Source organism: Triturus cristatus, chromosome 7, assembly GCF_964204655.1.
Source record: "Triturus cristatus chromosome 7, aTriCri1.1, whole genome shotgun sequence".
In the NCBI taxonomy this organism is placed as follows: domain Eukaryota; kingdom Metazoa; phylum Chordata; class Amphibia; order Caudata; family Salamandridae; genus Triturus; species Triturus cristatus.
Genome location: NC_140590.1, coordinates 1,209,316,869 through 1,209,335,159, shown reverse-complemented (window position 1 = coordinate 1,209,335,159; position 18,291 = coordinate 1,209,316,869).

The following is an 18,291-nucleotide window of genomic DNA, read 5'->3' as shown; positions in this document are numbered from 1 at the left end:
CAGAAAGTGAATTAAATAACATTTGTAGGCCTTTATTGTTCAATCAAAAACGTCCGATTTTTGATGAAAGAGATAACCACCCCCCCTTACGACATGCTTCAGAAACTAAAAAAATGGTCTGTTTTCAAATGTTGAATTCTTTGAACTACAATTCACAATTGTACGTGGAAAATCACTTTTACAGATAAAATGAGATGTTTAAAGTGATTTTCATGCTTCCAGGGGCCTTAAACACAAGATTTGAGGAATGGGTAAAAGTGAATGAATATGGCCAATTTACTCACTCTGCGGCCTTAAAAAGTGTTTCTCCTCCACGGGAAGTGAACTAAATAACATTTGTAGGCCTTTATTGTTCAAGCGAAAACGCCCGATTTTTGACGAAAGAGATAACCACCCCCCCTTACGACATGCTTCAGAAACGTAAAAAATGGTCCGTTTTCAAATGTTGCCTCTTTTAACTACAATTCACATTTGTACGTGGAAAATCACTTTTAAAGATAAAATGAGATGTTTAAAGTGATTTTCAAGCTTCCAGGGGCCCTAAACACAAGATTTGAGGAATGGGTAAAAGTGAATGAAAATTGCCAATTTACTCACTCTGCGGCCTTAAAAAGTGTTTCTCCTCCACGGGAAGTGAATAAAATAACATTTGGAGGCCTTTATTGTTCAATCAAAAACGTCCGATTTTTGATGAAAGAGATAACCACCCCCCCTTACGACATGCTTCAGAAACTAAAAAAATGGTCTGTTTTCAAATGTTGCCTCTTTGAACTACAATTCACATTTGTACGTGGAAAATCACTTTTAAAGATAAAATGAGATGTTTAAAGTGATTTTCATGCTTCCAGGGGCCTTAAACACAAGATTTGAGGAATGGGTAAAAATGAATGAATATGGCCAATTTACTCACTCTGCGGCCTTAAAAAGTGTTTCTCCTCCACGGGAAGTGAACTAAATAACATTTGTAGGCCTTTATTGTTCAAGCGAAAACGCCCGATTTTTGACGAAAGAGATAACCACCCCCCCTTACGACATGCTTCAGAAACTAAAAAAAGGTCTGTTTTCAAATGTTGCCTCTTTGAACTACAATTCACATTTGTACGTGGAAAATCACTTTTAAAGATAAAATGAGATGTTTAAAGTGATTTTCATGCTTCCAGGGGCCTTAAACACGAGATTTGAGGAATGGGTAAAAGTGAATGAAAATGGCCAATTTACTCACTCTGCGGCCTTAAAAAGTGTTTCTCCTCCACGGGAAGTGAACTAAATAACATTTGTAGGCCTTTATTGTTCAAGCGAAAACACCCGATTTTTGACGAAAGAGATAACCACCCCCCCTTTCGACAAGCTTCAGAAACGTAAAAAATGGTCCGTTTTCAAATGTTGCCTCTTTGAACTACAATTCACATTTGTACGTGGAAAATCACTTTTAAAGATAAAATGAGATGTTTAAAGTGATTTTCAAGTTCCAGGGGCCCTAAACACAGGATTTGAGGAATGGGTAAATGTGAATGAAAATGGCCAATTTATTCACTCTGAGGCCTTAAAAAGTTTTTCTCCACCCCAGAAAGTGAATTAAATAACATTTGTAGGCCTTTATTGTTCAATCAAAAACGTCTGATTTTTGATGAAAGAGATAACCACCCCCCCTTACGACATGCTTCAGAAACTAAAAAAATGGTCTGTTTTCAAATGTTGCCTCTTTGAACTACAATTCACATTTGTACGTGGAAAATCACTTTTAAAGATAAAATGAGATGTTTAAAGTGATTTTCATGCTTCCAGGGGCCTTAAACACAAGATTTGAGGAATGGGTAAAAGTGATTGAATATGGCCAATTTACTCACTCTGCGGCCTTAAAAAGTGTTTCTCCTCCACGGGAAGTGAACTAAATAACATTTGTAGGCCTTTATTGTTCAAGCGAAAACGCCCGATTTTTGACGAAAGAGATAACCACCCCCCCTTACGACATGCTTCAGAAACTAAAAAAATGGTCTGTTTTCAAATGTTGCCTCTTTGAACTACAATTCACATTTGTACGTGGAAAATCACTTTTAAATATAAAATGAGATGTTTAAAGTGATTTTCATGCTTCCAGGGGCCTTAAACACGAGATTTGAGGAATGGGTAAAAGTGAATGAAAATGGCCAATTTACTCACTCTGCGGCCTTAAAAAGTGTTTCTCCTCCACGGGAAGTGAACTAAATAACATTTGTAGGCCTTTATTGTTCAAGCGAAAACACCCGATTTTTGACGAAAGAGATAACCACCCCCCCTTACGACATGCTTCAGAAACGTAAAAAATGGTCCGTTTTCAAATATTGCCTCTTTGAACTACAATTCACATTTGTACGTGGAAAATCACTATTAAAGATAAAATGAGATGTTTAAAGTGATTTTCATGCTTCCAGGGGCCTTAAACACAAGATTTGAGGAATGGGTAAAAGTGAATTAATATGGCCAATTTACTCAGTCTGCGGCCTTAAAAAGTGTTTCTCCTCCACGGGAAGTGAACTAAATAACATTTGTAGGCCTTTATTGTTCAAGCGAAAACGCCCGATTTTTGACGAAAGAGATAACCACCCCCCCTTACGACAAGCTTCAGAAACGTAAAAAATGGTCCGTTTTCAAATGTTGCCTCTTTGAACTACAATTCACATTTGTACGTGGAAAATCACTTTTAAAGATAAAATGAGATGTTTAAAGTGATTTTCAAGCTTCCAGGGGCCCTAAACACAAGATTTGAGGAATGGGTAAATGTGAATGAAAATGGCCAATTTATTCACTCTGAGGCCTTAAAAAGTTTTTCTCCACCCCAGAAAGTGAATTAAATAACATTTGTAGGCCTTTATTGTTCAATCAAAAACGTCCGATTTTTGATGAAAGAGATAACCACCCCCCCTTACGACATGCTTCAGAAACTAAAAAAAGGTCTGTTTTCAAATGTTGCCTCTTTGAACTACAATTCACATTTGTACGTGGAAAATCACTTTTAAAGATAAAATGAGATGTTTAAAGTGATTTTCATGCTTCCAGGGGCCTTAAACACGAGATTTGAGGAATGGGTAAAAGTGAATGAAAATGGCCAATTTACTCACTCTGCGGCCTTAAAAAGTGTTTCTCCTCCACGGGAAGTGAACTAAATAACATTTGTAGGCCTTTATTGTTCAAGCGAAAACACCCGATTTTTGACGAAAGAGATAACCACCCCCCCTTTCGACAAGCTTCAGAAACGTAAAAAATGGTCCGTTTTCAAATGTTGCCTCTTTGAACTACAATTCACATTTGTACGTGGAAAATCACTTTTAAAGATAAAATGAGATGTTTAAAGTGATTTTCAAGTTCCAGGGGCCCTAAACACAGGATTTGAGGAATGGGTAAATGTGAATGAAAATGGCCAATTTATTCACTCTGAGGCCTTAAAAAGTTTTTCTCCACCCCAGAAAGTGAATTAAATAACATTTGTAGGCCTTTATTGTTCAATCAAAAACGTCCGATTTTTGATGAAAGAGATAACCACCCCCCCTTACGACATGCTTCAGAAACTAAAAAAATGGTCTGTTTTCAAATGTTGCCTCTTTGAACTACAATTCACATTTGTACGTGGAAAATCACTTTTAAAGATAAAATGAGATGTTTAAAGTGATTTTCATGCTTCCAGGGGCCTTAAACACAAGATTTGAGGAATGGGTAAAAGTGATTGAATATGGCCAATTTACTCACTCTGCGGCCTTAAAAAGTGTTTCTCCTCCACGGGAAGTGAACTAAATAACATTTGTAGGCCTTTATTGTTCAAGCGAAAACGCCCGATTTTTGACGAAAGAGATAACCACCCCCCCTTACGACATGCTTCAGAAACTAAAAAAATGGTCTGTTTTCAAATGTTGCCTCTTTGAACTACAATTCACATTTGTACGTGGAAAATCACTTTTAAAGATAAAATGAGATGTTTAAAGTGATTTTCATGCTTCCAGGGGCCTTAAACACGAGATTTGAGGAATGGGTAAAAGTGAATGAAAATGGCCAATTTACTCACTCTGCGGCCTTAAAAAGTGTTTCTCCTCCACGGGAAGTGAACTAAATAACATTTGTAGGCCTTTATTGTTCAAGCGAAAACACCCGATTTTTGACGAAAGAGATAACCACCCCCCCTTACGACATGCTTCAGAAACGTAAAAAATGGTCCGTTTTCAAATATTGCCTCTTTGAACTACAATTCACATTTGTACGTGGAAAATCACTATTAAAGATAAAATGAGATGTTTAAAGTGATTTTCATGCTTCCAGGGGCCTTAAACACAAGATTTGAGGAATGGGTAAAAGTGAATTAATATGGCCAATTTACTCAGTCTGCGGCCTTAAAAAGTGTTTCTCCTCCACGGGAAGTGAACTAAATAACATTTGTAGGCCTTTATTGTTCAAGCGAAAACGCCCGATTTTTGACGAAAGAGATAACCACCCCCCCTTACGACAAGCTTCAGAAACGTAAAAAATGGTCCGTTTTCAAATGTTGCCTCTTTGAACTACAATTCACATTTGTACGTGGAAAATCACTTTTAAAGATAAAATGAGATGTTTAAAGTGATTTTCAAGCTTCCAGGGGCCCTAAACACAAGATTTGAGGAATGGGTAAATGTGAATGAAAATGGCCAATTTATTCACTCTGAGGCCTTAAAAAGTTTTTCTCCACCCCAGAAAGTGAATTAAATAACATTTGTAGGCCTTTATTGTTCAATCAAAAACGTCCGATTTTTGATGAAAGAGATAACCACCCCCCCTTACGACATGCTTCAGAAACTAAAAAAATGGTCTGTTTTCAAATGTTGCCTCTTTGAACTACAATTCACATTTGTACGTGGAAAATCACTTTTAAAGATAAAATGAGATGTTTAAAGTGATTTTCATGCTTCCAGGGGCCTTAAACACAAGATTTGAGGAATGGGTAAAAGTGAATGAATATGGCCAATTTACTCACTCTGCGGCCTTAAAAAGTGTTTCTCCTCCACGGGAAGTGAACTAAATAACATTTGTAGGCCTTTATTGTTCAAGCGAAAACGCCCAATTTTTGACGAAAGAGATAACCACCCCCCCCTTACGACAAGCTTCAGAAACGTAAATAATGGTCCGTTTTCAAATGTTGCCTCTTTGAACTACAATTCACATTTGTACGTGGAAAATCACTTTTAAAGATAAAATGAGATGTTTAAAGTGATTTTCAAGTTCCAGGGGCCCTAAACACAAGATTTGAGGAATGGGTAAATGTGAATGAAAATGGCCAATTTATTCACTCTGAGGCCTTAAAAAGTTTTTCTCCACCCCAGAAAGTGAATTAAATAACATTTGTAGGCCTTTATTGTTCAATCAAAAACGTCCGATTTTTGATGAAAGAGATAACCACCCCCCCTTACGACATGCTTCAGAAACTAAAAAAATGGTCTGTTTTCAAATGTTGCCTCTTTGAACTACAATTCACATTTGTACGTGGAAAATCACTTTTAAAGATAAAATGAGATGTTTAAAGTGATTTTCATGCTTCCAGGGGCCTTAAACACAAGATTTGAGGAATGGGTAAAAGTGAATGAATATGGCCAATTTACTCACTCTGCGGCCTTAAAAAGTGTTTCTCCTCCACGGGAAGTGAACTAAATAACATTTGTAGGCCTTTATTGTTCAAGCGAAAACGCCCGATTTTTGACGAAAGAGATAACCACCCCCCCTTACGACATGCTTCAGAAACTAAAAAAATGGTCTGTTTTCAAATGTTGCCTCTTTGAACTACAATTCACATTTGTATGTGGAAAATCACTTTTAAAGATAAAATGAGATGTTTAAAGTGATTTTCATGCTTCCAGGGGCCTTAAACACGAGATTTGAGGAATGGGTAAAAGTGAATGAAAATGGCCAGTTTACTCACTCTGCGGCCTTAAAAAGTGTTTCTCCTCCACAGGAAGTGAACTAAATAACATTTGTAGGCCTTTATTGTTCAAGCGAAAACACCCGATTTTTGACGAAAGAGATAACCACCCCCCCTTACGACATGCTTCAGAAACGTAAAAAATGGTCCGTTTTCAAATATTGCCTCTTTGAACTACAATTCACATTTGTACGTGGAAAATCACTATTAAAGATAAAATGAGATGTTTAAAGTGATTTTCATGCTTCCAGGGGCCTTAAACACAAGATTTGAGGAATGGGTAAAAGTGAATTAATATGGCCAATTTACTCAGTCTGCGGCCTTAAAAAGTGTTTCTCCTCCACGGGAAGTGAACTAAATAACATTTGTAGGCCTTTATTGTTCAAGCGAAAACGCCCGATTTTTGACGAAAGAGATAACCACCCCCCTTACGACAAGCTTCAGAAACGTAAAAAATGGTCCGTTTTCAAATGTTGCCTCTTTGAAATACAATTCACATTTGTACGTGGAAAATCACTTTTAAAGATAAAATGAGATGTTTAAAGTGATTTTCAAGCTTCCAGGGGCCCTAAAAACAAGATTTGAGGAATGGGAAAATGTGAATGAAAATGGCCAATGTATTCGCTCTGAGGCCTTAAAAAGTTTTTCTCCACCCCAGAAAGTGAATTAAATAACATTTGTAGGCCTTTATTGTTCAATCAAAAACGTCCGATTTTTGATGAAAGAGATAACCACCCCCCCTTACGACATGCTTCAGAAACTAAAAAAATGGTCTGTTTTCAAATGTTGCCTCTTTGAACTACAATTCACATTTGTACGTGGAAAATCACTTTTAAAGATAAAATGAGATGTTTAAAGTGATTTTCATGCTTCCAGGGGCCTTAATCACAAGATTTGAGGAATGGGTAAAAGTGAATGAATATGGCCAATTTACTCACTCTGCGGCCTTAAAAAGTGTTTCTCCTCCACGGGAAGTGAACTAAATAACATTTGTAGGCCTTTATTGTTCAAGCGAAAACGCCCGATTTTTGACGAAAGGGATAACCACCCCCCCCTTACGACATGCTTCAGAAACGTAAAAAATGGTCCGTTATCAAATGTTGCCTCTTTGAACTACAAATCACATTTGTACGTGGAAAATCACTTTTAAAGATAAAATGAGATGTTTAAAGTGATTTTCATGCTTCCAGGGGCCTTAAACACAAGATTTGAGGAATGGGTAAAAGTGAATGAATATGGCCAATTTACTCACTCTGCGGCCTTAAAAAGTGTTTCTCCTCCACGGGAAGTGAACTAAATAACATTTGTAGGCCTTTATTGTTCAAGCGAAAACACCCGATTTTTGACGAAAGAGATAACCACCCCCCCTTACGACATGCTTCAGAAACGTAAAAAATGGTCCGTTTTCAAATGTTGCCTCTTTGAACTACAATTCACATTTGTACGTGGAAAATCACTTTTAAAGATAAAATGAGATGTTTAAAGTGATTTTCATGCTTCCAGGGGCCTTAAACACAAGATTTGAGGAATGGGTAAAAGTGAATTAATATGGCCAATTTACTCAGTCTGCGGCCTTAAAAAGTGTTTCTCCTCCACGGGAAGTGAACTAAATAACATTTGTAGGCCTTTATTGTTCAAGCGAAAACGCCCGATTTTTGACGAAAGAGATAACCACCCCCCCTTACGACAAGCTTCAGAAACGTAAAAAATGGTCCGTTTTCAAATGTTGCCTCTTTGAACTACAATTCACATTTGTACGTGGAAAATCACTTTTAAAGATAAAATGAGATGTTTAAAGTGATTTTCAAGCTTCCAGGGGCCCTAAACACAAGATTTGAGGGATGGGTAAATGTGAATGAAAATGGCCAATTTATTCACTCTGAGGCCTTAAAAAGTTTTTCTCCACCCCAGAAAGTGAATTAAATAACATTTGTAGGCCTTTATTGTTCAATCAAAAACGTCCGATTTTTGATGAAAGAGATAACCACCCCCCCTTACGACATGCTTCAGAAACTAAAAAAATGGTCTGTTTTCAAATGTTGCCTCTTTGAACTACAATTCACATTTGTACGTGGAAAATCACTTTTAAAGATAAAATGAGATGTTTAAAGTGATTTTCATGCTTCCAGGGGCCTTAAACACAAGATTTGAGGAATGGGTAAAAGTGAATGAATATGGCCAATTTACTCACTCTGCGGCCTTAAAAAGTGTTTCTCCTCCACGGGAAGTGAACTAAATAACATTTGTAGGCCTTTATTGTTCAAGCGAAAACGCCCAATTTTTGACGAAAGAGATAACCACCCCCCCCTTACGACAAGCTTCAGAAACGTAAATAATGGTCCGTTTTCAAATGTTGCCTCTTTGAACTACAATTCACATTTGTACGTGGAAAATCACTTTTAAAGATAAAATGAGATGTTTAAAGTGATTTTCAAGTTCCAGGGGCCCTAAACACAAGATTTGAGGAATGGGTAAATGTGAATGAAAATGGCCAATTTATTCACTCTGAGGCCTTAAAAAGTTTTTCTCCACCCCAGAAAGTGAATTAAATAACATTTGTAGGCCTTTATTGTTCAATCAAAAACGTCCGATTTTTGATGAAAGAGATAACCACCCCCCCTTACGACATGCTTCAGAAACTAAAAAAATGGTCTGTTTTCAAATGTTGCCTCTTTGAACTACAATTCACATTTGTACGTGGAAAATCACTTTTAAAGATAAAATGAGATGTTTAAAGTGATTTTCATGCTTCCAGGGGCCTTAAACACAAGATTTGAGGAATGGGTAAAAGTGAATGAATATGGCCAATTTACTCACTCTGCGGCCTTAAAAAGTGTTTCTCCTCCACGGGAAGTGAACTAAATAACATTTGTAGGCCTTTATTGTTCAAGCGAAAACGCCCGATTTTTGACGAAAGAGATAACCACCCCCCCTTACGACATGCTTCAGAAACTAAAAAAATGGTCTGTTTTCAAATGTTGCCTCTTTGAACTACAATTCACATTTGTACGTGGAAAATCACTTTTAAAGATAAAATGAGATGTTTAAAGTGATTTTCATGCTTCCAGGGGCCTTAAACACGAGATTTGAGGAATGGGTAAAAGTGAATGAAAATGGCCAGTTTACTCACTCTGCGGCCTTAAAAAGTGTTTCTCCTCCACAGGAAGTGAACTAAATAACATTTGTAGGCCTTTATTGTTCAAGCGAAAACACCCGATTTTTGACGAAAGAGATAACCACCCCCCCTTACGACATGCTTCAGAAACGTAAAAAATGGTCCGTTTTCAAATATTGCCTCTTTGAACTACAATTCACATTTGTACGTGGAAAATCACTATTAAAGATAAAATGAGATGTTTAAAGTGATTTTCATGCTTCCAGGGGCCTTAAACACAAGATTTGAGGAATGGGTAAAAGTGAATTAATATGGCCAATTTACTCAGTCTGCGGCCTTAAAAAGTGTTTCTCCTCCACGGGAAGTGAACTAAATAACATTTGTAGGCCTTTATTGTTCAAGCGAAAACGCCCGATTTTTGACGAAAGAGATAACCACCCCCCTTACGACAAGCTTCAGAAACGTAAAAAATGGTCCGTTTTCAAATGTTGCCTCTTTGAAATACAATTCACATTTGTACGTGGAAAATCACTTTTAAAGATAAAATGAGATGTTTAAAGTGATTTTCAAGCTTCCAGGGGCCCTAAAAACAAGATTTGAGGAATGGGAAAATGTGAATGAAAATGGCCAATGTATTCGCTCTGAGGCCTTAAAAAGTTTTTCTCCACCCCAGAAAGTGAATTAAATAACATTTGTAGGCCTTTATTGTTCAATCAAAAACGTCCGATTTTTGATGAAAGAGATAACCACCCCCCTTTACGACATGCTTCAGAAACTAAAAAAATGGTCTGTTTTCAAATGTTGCCTCTTTGAACTACAATTCACATTTGTACGTGGAAAATCACTTTTAAAGATAAAATGAGATGTTTAAAGTGATTTTCATGCTTCCAGGGGCCTTAATCACAAGATTTGAGGAATGGGTAAAAGTGAATGAATATGGCCAATTTACTCACTCTGCGGCCTTAAAAAGTGTTTCTCCTCCACGGGAAGTGAACTAAATAACATTTGTAGGCCTTTATTGTTCAAGCGAAAACGCCCGATTTTTGACGAAAGGGATAACCACCCCCCCCTTACGACATGCTTCAGAAACGTAAAAAATGGTCCGTTATCAAATGTTGCCTCTTTGAACTACAAATCACATTTGTACGTGGAAAATCACTTTTAAAGATAAAATGAGATGTTTAAAGTGATTTTCATGCTTCCAGGGGCCTTAAACACAAGATTTGAGGAATGGGTAAAAGTGAATGAATATGGCCAATTTACTCACTCTGCGGCCTTAAAAAGTGTTTCTCCTCCACGGGAAGTGAACTAAATAACATTTGTAGGCCTTTATTGTTCAAGCGAAAACACCCGATTTTTGACGAAAGAGATAACCACCCCCCCTTACGACATGCTTCAGAAACGTAAAAAATGGTCCGTTTTCAAATGTTGCCTCTTTGAACTACAATTCACATTTGTACGTGGAAAATCACTTTTAAAGATAAAATGAGATGTTTAAAGTGATTTTCAAGCTTCCAGGGGCCCTAAACACAAGATTTGAGGAATGGGTAAATGTGAATGAAAATGGCCAATTTATTCACTCTGAGGCCTTAAAAAGTTTTTCTCCACCCCAGAAAGTGAACTAAATAACATTTGTAGGCCTTTATTGTTCAAGCGAAAACGGCCGATTTTTGACGAAAGAGATAACCACCCCCCCTTACGACATGCTTCAGAAACGAAAAAAATGGTCCATTTTCAAATGTTGCCTCTTTGAACTACAATTCACATTTGTACGTGGAAAATCACTTTTAAAGAGAAAATGAGATGTTTAAAGTGATTTTCATGCTTCCAGGGGCCTTAAACACAAGATTTGAGGAATGGGTAAAAGTGAATGAATATGGCCAATGTACTCACTCTGCGGCCTTAAAAAGTGTTTCTCCTCCACGGGAAGTGAACTAAATAACATTTGTAGGCCTTTATTGTTCAAGCGAAAACGCCCGATTTTTGACGAAAGAGATAACCACCCCCCCTTACGACATGCTTCAGAAACGTAAAAAATGGTCCGTTTTCAAATGTTGCCTCTTTTAACTACAATTCACATTTGTACGTGGAAAATCACTTTTAAAGATAAAATGAGATGTTTAAAGTGATTTTCAAGCTTCCAGGGGCCCTAAACACAAGATTTGAGGAATGGGTAAAAGTGAATGAAAATTGCCAATTTACTCACTCTGCGGCCTTAAAAAGTGTTTCTCCTCCACGGGAAGTGAATAAAATAACATTTGGAGGCCTTTATTGTTCAATCAAAAACGTCCGATTTTTGATGAAAGAGATAACCACCCCCCCTTACGACATGCTTCAGAAACTAAAAAAATGGTCTGTTTTCAAATGTTGCCTCTTTGAACTACAATTCACATTTGTACATGGAAAATCACTTTTAAAGATAAAATGAGATGTTTAAAGTGATTTTCATGCTTCCAGGGGCCTTAAACACAAGATTTGAGGAATGGGTAAAAGTGAATGAATATGGCCAATTTACTCACTCTGCGGCCTTAAAAAGTGTTTCTCCTCCACGGGAAGTGAACTAAATACCATTTGTAGGCCTTTATTGTTCAAGCGAAAACACCCGATTTTTGACGAAAGAGATAACCACCCCCCCTTACGACATGCTTTAGAAACGTAAAAAATGGTCCGTTTTCAAATCTTGCCTCTTTGAACTACAATTCACATTTGTACGTGGAAAATCACTATTAAAGATAAAATGAGATGTTTAAAGTGATTTTCATGCTTCCAGGGGCCTTAAACACAAGATTTGAGGAATGGGTAAATGTGAATGAAAATGGCCAATTTATTCACTCTGAGGCCTTAAAACGTTTTTCTCCTCCCCAGAAAGTGAATTAAATAACATTTGTAGGCCTTTATTGTTCAATAAAAAACGTCCGATTTTTGATGAAAGAGATAACCACCCCCCCTTACGACATGCTTCAGAAACTAAAAAAATGGTCTGTTTTCAAATGTTGCCTCTTTGAACTACAATTCACATTTGTACGTGGAAAATCACTTTTAAAGATAAAATGAGATGTTTAAAGTGATTTTCAAGCTTCCAGGGGCCCTAAACACAAGATTTGAGGAATGGGTAAATGTGAATGAAAATGGTCAATTTATTCACTCTGAGGCCTTAAAAAGTTTTTCTCCACCCCAGAAAGTGAATTAAACAACATTTGTAGGCCTTTATTGTTCAATTCAAAACGTCCGATTTTTGATGAAGGAGATAACCACCCCCCCTTACGACATGCTTCAGAAACTAAAAAAAGGTCTGTTTTCAAATGTTGCCTCTTTGAACTACAATTCACATTTGTACTTGAAAAATCACTTTTAAAGATAAAATGAGATGTTTAAAGTGATTTTCATGCTTCCAGGGGCCTTAAACACGAGATTTGAGGAATGGGTAAAAGTGAATGAATATGGCCAATTTACTCACTCTGCGGCCTTAAAAAGTGTTTCTCCTCCACGGGAAGTGAACTAAATAACATTTGTAGGCCTTTATTGTTCAAGCGAAAACGCCCGATTTTTGACGAAAGAGATAACCACCCCCCCTTACGACATGCTTCAGAAACTAAAAAAAGGTCTGTTTTCAAATGTTGCCTCTTTGAACTACAATTCACATTTGTACGTGGAAAATCACTTTTAAAGATAAAATGAGATGTTTAAAGTGATTTTCATGCTTCCAGGGGCCTTAAACACGAGATTTGAGGAATGGGTAAAAGTGAATGAAAATGGCCAATTTACTCACTCTGCGGCCTTAAAAAGTGTTTCTCCTCCACGGGAAGTGAACTAAATAACATTTGTAGGCCTTTATTGTTCAAGCGAAAACACCCGATTTTTGACGAAAGAGATAACCACCCCCCCTTTCGACAAGCTTCAGAAACGTAAAAAATGGTCCGTTTTCAAATGTTGCCTCTTTGAACTACAATTCACATTTGTACGTGGAAAATCACTTTTAAAGATAAAATGAGATGTTTAAAGTGATTTTCAAGTTCCAGGGGCCCTAAACACAGGATTTGAGGAATGGGTAAATGTGAATGAAAATGGCCAATTTATTCACTCTGAGGCCTTAAAAAGTTTTTCTCCACCCCAGAAAGTGAATTAAATAACATTTGTAGGCCTTTATTGTTCAATCAAAAACGTCCGATTTTTGATGAAAGAGATAACCACCCCCCCTTACGACATGCTTCAGAAACTAAAAAAATGGTCTGTTTTCAAATGTTGCCTCTTTGAACTACAATTCACATTTGTACGTGGAAAATCACTTTTAAAGATAAAATGAGATGTTTAAAGTGATTTTCATGCTTCCAGGGGCCTTAAACACAAGATTTGAGGAATGGGTAAAAGTGATTGAATATGGCCAATTTACTCACTCTGCGGCCTTAAAAAGTGTTTCTCCTCCACGGGAAGTGAACTAAATAACATTTGTAGGCCTTTATTGTTCAAGCGAAAACGCCCGATTTTTGACGAAAGAGATAACCACCCCCCCTTACGACATGCTTCAGAAACTAAAAAAATGGTCTGTTTTCAAATGTTGCCTCTTTGAACTACAATTCACATTTGTACGTGGAAAATCACTTTTAAAGATAAAATGAGATGTTTAAAGTGATTTTCAAGCTTCCAGGGGCCCTAAACACAAGATTTGAGGAATGGGTAAAAGTGAATTAATATGGCCAATTTACTCAGTCTGCGGCCTTAAAAAGTGTTTCTCCTCCACGGGAAGTGAACTAAATAACATTTGTAGGCCTTTATTGTTCAAGCGAAAACGCCCGATTTTTGACGAAAGAGATAACCACCCCCCCTTACGACAAGCTTCAGAAACGTAAAAAATGGTCCGTTTTCAAATGTTGCCTCTTTGAACTACAATTCACATTTGTACGTGGAAAATCACTTTTAAAGATAAAATGAGATGTTTAAAGTGATTTTCAAGCTTCCAGGGGCCCTAAACACAAGATTTGAGGAATGGGTAAATGTGAATGAAAATGGCCAATTTATTCACTCTGAGGCCTTAAAAAGTTTTTCTCCACCCCAGATAGTGAACTAAATAACATTTGTAGGCCTTTATTGTTCAAGCGAAAACGGCCGATTTTTGACGAAAGAGATAACCACCCCCCCTTACGACATGCTTCAGAAACGAAAAAAATGGTCCATTTTCAAATGTTGCCTCTTTGAACTACAATTCACATTTGTACGTGGAAAATCACTTTTAAAGAGAAAATGAGATGTTTAAAGTGATTTTCATGCTTCCAGGGGCCTTAAACACAAGATTTGAGGAATGGGTAAAAGTGAATGAATATGGCCAATGTACTCACTCTGCGGCCTTAAAAAGTGTTTCTCCTCCACGGGAAGTGAACTAAATAACATTTGTAGGCCTTTATTGTTCAAGCGAAAACGCCCGATTTTTGACGAAAGAGATAACCACCCCCCCTTACGACATGCTTCAGAAACGTAAAAAATGGTCCGTTTTCAAATGTTGCCTCTTTTAACTACAATTCACATTTGTACGTGGAAAATCACTTTTAAAGATAAAATGAGATGTTTAAAGTGATTTTCAAGCTTCCAGGGGCCCTAAACACAAGATTTGAGGAATGGGTAAAAGTGAATGAAAATTGCCAATTTACTCACTCTGCGGCCTTAAAAAGTGTTTCTCCTCCACGGGAAGTGAATAAAATAACATTTGGAGGCCTTTATTGTTCAATCAAAAACGTCCGATTTTTGATGAAAGAGATAACCACCCCCCCTTACGACATGCTTCAGAAACTAAAAAAATGGTCTGTTTTCAAATGTTGCCTCTTTGAACTACAATTCACATTTGTACATGGAAAATCACTTTTAAAGATAAAATGAGATGTTTAAAGTGATTTTCATGCTTCCAGGGGCCTTAAACACAAGATTTGAGGAATGGGTAAAAGTGAATGAATATGGCCAATTTACTCACTCTGCGGCCTTAAAAAGTGTTTCTCCTCCACGGGAAGTGAACTAAATACCATTTGTAGGCCTTTATTGTTCAAGCGAAAACACCCGATTTTTGACGAAAGAGATAACCACCCCCCCTTACGACATGCTTTAGAAACGTAAAAAATGGTCCGTTTTCAAATCTTGCCTCTTTGAACTACAATTCACATTTGTACGTGGAAAATCACTATTAAAGATAAAATGAGATGTTTAAAGTGATTTTCATGCTTCCAGGGGCCTTAAACACAAGATTTGAGGAATGGGTAAATGTGAATGAAAATGGCCAATTTATTCACTCTGAGGCCTTAAAACGTTTTTCTCCTCCCCAGAAAGTGAATTAAATAACATTTGTAGGCCTTTATTGTTCAATAAAAAACGTCCGATTTTTGATGAAAGAGATAACCACCCCCCCTTACGACATGCTTCAGAAACTAAAAAAATGGTCTGTTTTCAAATGTTGCCTCTTTGAACTACAATTCACATTTGTACGTGGAAAATCACTTTTAAAGATAAAATGAGATGTTTAAAGTGATTTTCAAGCTTCCAGGGGCCCTAAACACAAGATTTGAGGAATGGGTAAATGTGAATGAAAATGGTCAATTTATTCACTCTGAGGCCTTAAAAAGTTTTTCTCCACCCCAGAAAGTGAATTAAACAACATTTGTAGGCCTTTATTGTTCAATTCAAAACGTCCGATTTTTGATGAAGGAGATAACCACCCCCCCTTACGACATGCTTCAGAAACTAAAAAAAGGTCTGTTTTCAAATGTTGCCTCTTTGAACTACAATTCACATTTGTACTTGAAAAATCACTTTTAAAGATAAAATGAGATGTTTAAAGTGATTTTCATGCTTCCAGGGGCCTTAAACACGAGATTTGAGGAATGGGTAAAAGTGAATGAATATGGCCAATTTACTCACTCTGCGGCCTTAAAAAGTGTTTCTCCTCCACGGGAAGTGAACTAAATAACATTTGTAGGCCTTTATTGTTCAAGCGAAAACGCCCGATTTTTGACGAAAGAGATAACCACCCCCCCTTACGACATGCTTCAGAAACTAAAAAAAGGTCTGTTTTCAAATGTTGCCTCTTTGAACTACAATTCACATTTGTACGTGGAAAATCACTTTTAAAGATAAAATGAGATGTTTAAAGTGATTTTCATGCTTCCAGGGGCCTTAAACACGAGATTTGAGGAATGGGTAAAAGTGAATGAAAATGGCCAATTTACTCACTCTGCGGCCTTAAAAAGTGTTTCTCCTCCACGGGAAGTGAACTAAATAACATTTGTAGGCCTTTATTGTTCAAGCGAAAACACCCGATTTTTGACGAAAGAGATAACCACCCCCCCTTTCGACAAGCTTCAGAAACGTAAAAAATGGTCCGTTTTCAAATGTTGCCTCTTTGAACTACAATTCACATTTGTACGTGGAAAATCACTTTTAAAGATAAAATGAGATGTTTAAAGTGATTTTCAAGTTCCAGGGGCCCTAAACACAGGATTTGAGGAATGGGTAAATGTGAATGAAAATGGCCAATTTATTCACTCTGAGGCCTTAAAAAGTTTTTCTCCACCCCAGAAAGTGAATTAAATAACATTTGTAGGCCTTTATTGTTCAATCAAAAACGTCCGATTTTTGATGAAAGAGATAACCACCCCCCCTTACGACATGCTTCAGAAACTAAAAAAATGGTCTGTTTTCAAATGTTGCCTCTTTGAACTACAATTCACATTTGTACGTGGAAAATCACTTTTAAAGATAAAATGAGATGTTTAAAGTGATTTTCATGCTTCCAGGGGCCTTAAACACAAGATTTGAGGAATGGGTAAAAGTGATTGAATATGGCCAATTTACTCACTCTGCGGCCTTAAAAAGTGTTTCTCCTCCACGGGAAGTGAACTAAATAACATTTGTAGGCCTTTATTGTTCAAGCGAAAACGCCCGATTTTTGACGAAAGAGATAACCACCCCCCCTTACGACATGCTTCAGAAACTAAAAAAATGGTCTGTTTTCAAATGTTGCCTCTTTGAACTACAATTCACATTTGTACGTGGAAAATCACTTTTAAATATAAAATGAGATGTTTAAAGTGATTTTCATGCTTCCAGGGGCCTTAAACACGAGATTTGAGGAATGGGTAAAAGTGAATGAAAATGGCCAATTTACTCACTCTGCGGCCTTAAAAAGTGTTTCTCCTCCACGGGAAGTGAACTAAATAACATTTGTAGGCCTTTATTGTTCAAGCGAAAACACCCGATTTTTGACGAAAGAGATAACCACCCCCCCTTACGACATGCTTCAGAAACGTAAAAAATGGTCCGTTTTCAAATATTGCCTCTTTGAACTACAATTCACATTTGTACGTGGAAAATCACTATTAAAGATAAAATGAGATGTTTAAAGTGATTTTCATGCTTCCAGGGGCCTTAAACACAAGATTTGAGGAATGGGTAAAAGTGAATTAATATGGCCAATTTACTCAGTCTGCGGCCTTAAAAAGTGTTTCTCCTCCACGGGAAGTGAACTAAATAACATTTGTAGGCCTTTATTGTTCAAGCGAAAACGCCCGATTTTTGACGAAAGAGATAACCACCCCCCCTTACGACAAGCTTCAGAAACGTAAAAAATGGTCCGTTTTCAAATGTTGCCTCTTTGAACTACAATTCACATTTGTACGTGGAAAATCACTTTTAAAGATAAAATGAGATGTTTAAAGTGATTTTCAAGTTCCAGGGGCCCTAAACACAAGATTTGAGGAATGGGTAAATGTGAATGAAAATGGCCAATTTATTCACTCTGAGGCCTTAAAAAGTTTTTCTCCACCCCAGAAAGTGAATTAAATAACATTTGTAGGCCTTTATTGTTCAATCAAAAACGTCCGATTTTTGATGAAAGAGATAACCACCCCCCCTTACGACATGCTTCAGAAACTAAAAAAAGGTCTGTTTTCAAATGTTGCCTCTTTGAACTACAATTCACATTTGTACGTGGAAAATCACTTTTAAAGATAAAATGAGATGTTTAAAGTGATTTTCATGCTTCCAGGGGCCTTAAACACGAGATTTGAGGAATGGGTAAAAGTGAATGAAAATGGCCAATTTACTCACTCTGCGGCCTTAAAAAGTGTTTCTCCTCCACGGGAAGTGAACTAAATAACATTTGTAGGCCTTTATTGTTCAAGCGAAAACACCCGATTTTTGACGAAAGAGATAACCACCCCCCCTTTCGACAAGCTTCAGAAACGTAAAAAATGGTCCGTTTTCAAATGTTGCCTCTTTGAACTAC